The sequence below is a fragment of the Pteropus alecto genome, unplaced genomic scaffold, assembly GCF_000325575.1.
Source record: "Pteropus alecto unplaced genomic scaffold, ASM32557v1 scaffold157, whole genome shotgun sequence".
Taxonomy (NCBI): domain Eukaryota; kingdom Metazoa; phylum Chordata; class Mammalia; order Chiroptera; family Pteropodidae; genus Pteropus; species Pteropus alecto.
This window is the reverse complement of record NW_006440626.1, coordinates 2,091,470-2,097,677: the sequence shown is the minus strand read 5'-3', so window position 1 is coordinate 2,097,677 and position 6,208 is coordinate 2,091,470. Positions and strand designations below refer to the sequence as shown.

At 56.7% G+C, this 6,208-nt stretch overlaps 1 protein-coding gene across 1 annotated transcript in view; it reads left to right on the top strand.

Annotated features, from left to right (window-relative positions):
- The first annotated feature begins 549 nt into the window (after positions 1 to 549).
- The window catches only part of TSPO (translocator protein), a 9,596-nt gene continuing 3,937 nt past the window's right edge, over positions 550 to 6,208 (top strand). The window contains exon 1 of the mRNA XM_006917342.3: positions 550 to 709. The gene's annotated coding sequence lies outside the window, so the exon portion shown is untranslated. The remainder of the gene's footprint in view (positions 710 to 6,208) is intronic.

The following is a 6,208-nucleotide window of genomic DNA, read 5'->3' as shown; positions in this document are numbered from 1 at the left end:
GGAGATCGCTGTCTCCAGACCCGCTGGAAACTCTCATTTCTAGGAGAGGAAACCCGGGCCGGACTGGGGAGCCGATTCGCCCAAAGTCAGGTCCCTAGTTTCCAGTCCAGTGCTCAGGTGAGCTGGAGCCTGGACAGGGGACTGGTGTGGGACCTGCCTGTCCCCTGCCCCTCCTGCAGAGACGCTCGGGGCCTGGGTGGGATGGGTCGTGGGGCTTCCGGCAGTGGACATACTGCTGAGTGCGGGGTCAGCCAGGCAGATGTCTGTGGCCTGTTCCGGGCTGCGAGCCTCTCTGGCTGGCCTGCCAAGGCGCGGTGGTACTTGGTACCGGCCACTGGCACCGCAGGAGGGGCAGGACTTGAGCCTCCCCTTGGGACTGAGGCTGTTCGGAAAAGATCGTGCGTAAGGCCAGGATGTCAGAGGAGGCTGTGTGCGAGAAGCACCCGCCCACGGAGCTTGGCACACAGCGGCCCTCAACCAGAAGGCGGAGCTGCCAGGATGTGGGCAGAGGGCCTTGGTCTCTGTGGGGCGGAGCCTCCCCTCCCTGCCCCTCGCAGCAGGCGGCCGCTTCTCTTGGGCAACAGCACTGGCCCTGGAAGGCCCTGAGGAGCAAGGGCGGGAGGGTGGCCCGCCTGTTGGTGGGGCAGGGAGCAGGCCACTTCTTCCCGTTTCCAGGTGGCTGCTCAGCACCCCCGGAGGGAGCTCACAGGTAACCTTGGGCCCCCGAAGGGAGCCCTTTGAACTGGGGGAAACGGAGGCTCACCTGGGAACTCTTCATTGGCCAGGGTTACAGAGCTCCAGCCGTGGAGCCAGGGTTTGAATGGGGTAGCGGGGTGCGGGGTGGGGGGTTCGGGCTGACAGGGAGGGAGCCATATTTTACTCGGCACAGTCTTGTCTTTTTATTATTTTGGTTTCAAATCTGGGTTTCTTTTATTTGTATTTTATTCTACTTATTTTTGGTTGTGCGAGCAATGCCTGGATGTGCTCTGTGTTTAAAAAAGTAGTCAGGCTCGCTAAAGCAAATTCCCCCCAAATCCCCCCCATATCCCCCCAGCCCCACCTCGGCCCAGACCTCCCGGGTTACCAGCTGGATGTGGATCCTTCCAGACTTTTTCATAGTGAAAAAGCTCCACGGAGGTTATAATGAGGAGGAGTTACTGTGAATTGTTACTGGGACAGTGGTGGCTCCAGGGAGAGGGGTCAGGGGGGCTGGGGACGTCTGGGGAGGGAGGGATCAGAGAAAGAGCGAAACTCTTTGTGCTGCTTTTGGGCAGTTGGAGGGTCACCTTCTCCAGGGAGGCCCCAGAGACCCACTTAACGGACAGATCAGAGAAAGAGCGAAACTCTGTGCTGCTTTTGGGCAGTTTTGTCACCTTCTACATGGAGGGTCACCTTCTCCAGGGAGGCCCCGGAGACCCACTTAACAGACAAGGACACAAGAGGCCGGGAGAGTGGAGCGTCACAAGTTCTGGGTCCCACCTTGGGAAAAGAGGGGGCTGAGATCCTGTAACTGCTGCCCCACTGCCCTGTGGGGGCGGGGACATTGGCCCTGGGGCTGGAGAGAGGCTGTCCTCCCTGAGAGAACCTTCTGGCACCAGGCAGAGGGTGGAAAGGCTGAGGTGGGGTGGGAGCAGCCTGAGGCCTGATCTTGCCCTGACTTGCAGACTTCTGGGAAGGGCCTCAAGTGCCCTGTTGGGAGGAGGGAGGAGGCTGAGGGAGGTGAGGTGACAGTCTATGAGTGGCTGTAGGGCCCAGACCTGAGGCCAGCACACTCCCAGCTCAGGGGGTGGGGTGGCGTTGTGGGCCCCAGAGTTACAGAGACCTGGAAGGTTCGTGACTCCCAGTCCCTGGCAGTTTCCTCGCCTGGACAATGGGAATAGTTCGGAGGAGTCTACGGGGAGGCTGAGAGGGCCACATGGTTCGGGCCCAGGGCGAAGCAGCAGCTGATCCCCTCCCCTGTGGCCACTGTGAACAGTAAGTGAAGTAAAGACCGTCAGGACAAGCCCAGCCCCACCCTACCCTCGCCACTCATTTCCAGAGGCCTAGAGCCTCCTCTGGACCCCAGGTCCTGAGCCCTCTGCTTGGCCGTGTTTGGCACCAGGCCTTGAGCCATTTTCACCCACTTAGTGTCCCACGGGCGACTGGCTGACGTTTCCTCAGCCTCGGGTCTATGCCACGGGGCCGCTTCTTTCCCTGAAAGGAATGGGTGAGTAGCCCCCAATACTCACACCCATAGCCCCTCATCTGGTCCTCAACTGAGCCTCCCCACCACCCCATGAAGCAGGCAGGGCAGCTTGTACCCACCGGACATAGGGGGAAACTGAGGAGGATCAGAAGAGCATTCGCCTGGGGTCACCAAGCGAATTGGTGACCTCTGACAGAGATAGACGTAAAGGACATGTGGGTAGCTCTGTCCTTCTGCCTGAGTCCTGAGCCTCTTACCAGACATGGGTGCTCCCTGGCCCTCCCCGACCCTCCCTGGGGCCCCAGAGCAGATCTGAAGCCTGCCAAGGCCAGCTGCCCTACGCCCAGCCTGGCCCCGCATGACTCAGCTCTGTGGGTCCCCCGGTAGGGCGACTCAGGAGCTGGGCAGTCTCCAGGAGGCCTCAAGAAGCTCCCTGCCTGGCTCTTCCCACGTTGGGGCATCTGGCTTCCCTGTTTTCTGACCCTCTGATCCCCTAGGCCCAGTGGAGCATACACACAGCCAGGCCCTGGAAGGGGCAGCCTGGGGTGGGGACAGAGCCCTGGGCTGAGACCCTACTCTGTCGCTCTGGCTCATAGGGAAGCCCCTGCTCCCTAGTGGGCCCCTTCTGTACAGTGGAGGACTTGGATGGTGGGCTCTAGGGCCTGGTCAGCTGGCATGTCAGGCGAGTCCTTTGTGGGGATTTCCTGGACAGTGGCTGGGTGCTGTGGCAAGGTGACATGACCCCCCAAAAAAAACCTTGGGGAGAAGTATGGGCACATGCTGTAATGTGGGGAAACCTTGAAAACACTCTCAGTGAAAGAAGCGAGACCCCACAGGCCACATATTGTACAATCCCAGGAACCATCCAGAAAGAGTAAATCTGTAGAGGCAGGAAGCCCCCTGGGGGTGAGGGACGAGGGTGTGGGGGCTCTTTTGGGGTGATGAAATGTTTTAGAAGTTGATATCGATGGTACTTGCACAGCATGGGGACAGTACTAAATGCCACTGGATCCCGTACTTTGCAAAATGGTCAATTTCTCATAATGTGAATTTCACTTCAATTAAAGAAAAATAGGAAAAAAAACCCAAACTGGATGGTAGCCATTTTGGGTCTCAGAGCAGGAGTCATGTGGAGGAAGTAGGTGATTGTGCAAGTTACCGTCCAAACCAGGATGCTTCTTTTTAACGTTTTATTTTGAACTAGTTTTAAACTTACAGAAAAGTACAAAAGTATAGTTTCCACATACTCTTCACCTCACCCTTCGCCCGGCTTCCCCTAACGGGGCCATGATCAAAGCCAGGAAATTAACACTGCTGGACCTGGCCAGAATTCTCTGCTTTCCCACTGCTGTGTTAAGCCTGCCCCAGCACCCCATCTGGGGTCCCACAGTGCAGTTTAGTGATTTCTCCTTAGTCTCCTGCAGTTGGTGACATTTCCCTGGGTCTTTCCTTGTGACCTTGACACATTCGAAGATGCTAGAGCAGGGGTCCCCAAGCCCCGGGCCGCGGACAGGTACTGGTTCAGAGCCTGTTAGGAACTGGGCTGCACAGCAGGAGGTGAGCGAAGCTTCATCTGTATTCACAGCCGCTCCCCAGCGCCAGCATCACCGCCTCAGCTGCCCCTCAGGTCATCAGGTGTTAGATTCTCATAGGATCACCGGTCCCTGGTGCCAAAAAGGTTGAGGACCACTGTGCTAGAGTACTGATAAGTTATTTTGAAAAAAATGTTTCTCCACCTGGGATTGTCTGAGGTTTTCCCTTGATTAGTCTGGAGTTTGCATTTGGGGCAAGGTTACCACAGTGGGCGTGTCCACCTCCGTGAATTATATCCGGGGTTCATGACGCCCACGTGTCTTATGCTGGCGGCACTAACCTTGAGGACACGTAAAAGGGACTCTTGAGACTGAGAGGGGGCCGTTAGTTTGGGACCAAGTGGTTATAAACAGGGACTGTCCTGGGAAAAGGCTCATAGGGTCACCCTGAGGAGACCTGAGGTCTGTTAGGAACTGGGCTGCACAGCAGGAGGTGAGCAAAGCTTCATCTGCATTTGCAGCCGGCATCACCACCTCAGCTTCCCCTCATCAGGTGTTAGATTCTCATAGGATCACCGGTCCCTGGTGCCAAAAAGGTTGAGGACCACTGTGCTAGAGTACTGATAAGTTATTTTGAAAAAAATGTTTCTCCACCTGGGATTGTCTGAGGTTTTCCCTTGATTAGTCTGGAGTTTGCATTTGGGGAAGGTTACCATCCACCTCCGTGAATTATATCCGGGGTTCATGACGCCCACGTGTCTTATGCTGGCGGCATTAACCTTGAGGACATGTAAAAGGGACTCTTTTGAGACTGAGAGGGGGCCGTTAGTTTGGGATCAAGTGGTTATAAACAAGGACTGTCCTGGGAAAAGGCTCATTGGGTCACCCTGAGGAGACCTGAGGTTTGGCCCATTTCAGTGCTTGACCCCGCAGTCCCTGCCCCGCGGCCTCCGGGCCTCAGTTTCCCTACCTGTATGTAAGCGTCAGTATGGTGTGAGGGTTTCCCCCCTGCCCAGCCCGTGTCACATTCCACGGGAGACCTAACGGACTGAATACAGCTCATTATAGTTGCCTGAACACTGTCACTTCGCTGTGGGTTCACCGCATTTATTAAACAGGCTTAGCAAAGGGTTTATGTCCTCGTTGCATAGGTAAGGAATTGGGCTGAGGTGGCCTGGGCTCTCCCGAGGTGACACAGTAGTCGCTGGGTTCCAGGGCTCTGGGTCCAGTGCTCACATCCACCTGACAGCCGCTTAGAGTCAGTGGTGTCCTGGCCCCAGGGCAGGTGGCCCTTCACATTGTGGCCATTCTAACCTGCACCCTGGGAACGGTTGTGAGCACTCTGGAAGCCAGAGGGCAGGGGAGGAGGAGGAGAGAGGAAGAAGCAAAGGCACATTTACCGGCGGGCCCCGTGTCACATGCCCAGCCCTCGGCAATGTCCATCCTCCTGGTTCATCTGCGCAGTGATCCCGGGGTGCGGGGAGACAGTTCCTACCCAAAACGTGAGAAAACCGAGGCCCAGGGAGGGGACACTCAGTCACTAAGCAGAGAGCTGGAATCTGCTGCGTAGCCAACACTCTGATATTTTTCTCTTTAAAATAATGCTCATCAGAGACCTTGTGGAAACTGATAAAGCCGTCATGAGTGTAAGCATCTTACATCCCGCCGTGGTGTGTGGTGTGCAGGCCTCAGGCTCCCCAGCTCCCCAGCCCCCCAGGAGCGCTAGCAGAGGGGCCCTGAGCAAAGGCCTCCCGAGCTCTGCACTCCGTGCTCCAGGTTTCACTGGCAGGTGGGAGAAATGGTGCCGCCCCCTCGCAGCGTGAGGGCGGAAGGGTGATTTTCGGGCTGGGGCTCTGCCCAGGTCGGGCAGACAGCCAGCCGTTCCTAGTAAGTGTTGGCCTCATGATTATGACGGCTGCTGCATTTGTTACAATTTTTGTGCATTTGTTACAATTTTTACTATGCATATTTAGGTTACCTGCTTTTTGTTAAAGTTGGAATTATCCTGTGTTATTCAATTTTACATCCACGTTCTTCATTTCATGTTAGGTGAGAACAACATTCACCTTGTGAGAGAGCCCTCACCGGCTGGATTTGGGGGTCAACCGGCCTTTAAGAGCCCGGTGGGCACCAAGGCTGCTTCTGCATTTCACGGGGCTTCATGGAATCCCTGGCCAGCAGCCACCCCTCCGCCCCCCCCCGGGGCAGCCTTTGCCCTTGACTCTGAAGCCCCAATGGTTCCCAGGGCCTCCAGATGGAGCAAGGTCTCTTCCCTGTATCTGCTCCCTGACCAGCCCACACCTGCCTGCCCGGATGTTCTCTGCACCCCACCACGCCCCCTTCCTGTGTCTGTGTCCTTGTGCAGAAAGTGCTCGCTGTCCTTCCAGAACCACCTCCAGGATCCCAGGTCAGGGTGCCCTTTCTGAGGGCTGTGTCCCCCTCAGGGCCTCCCTGCTCCGTTTACCCTGGGTCCCCAGCCCCCACTCTAGCA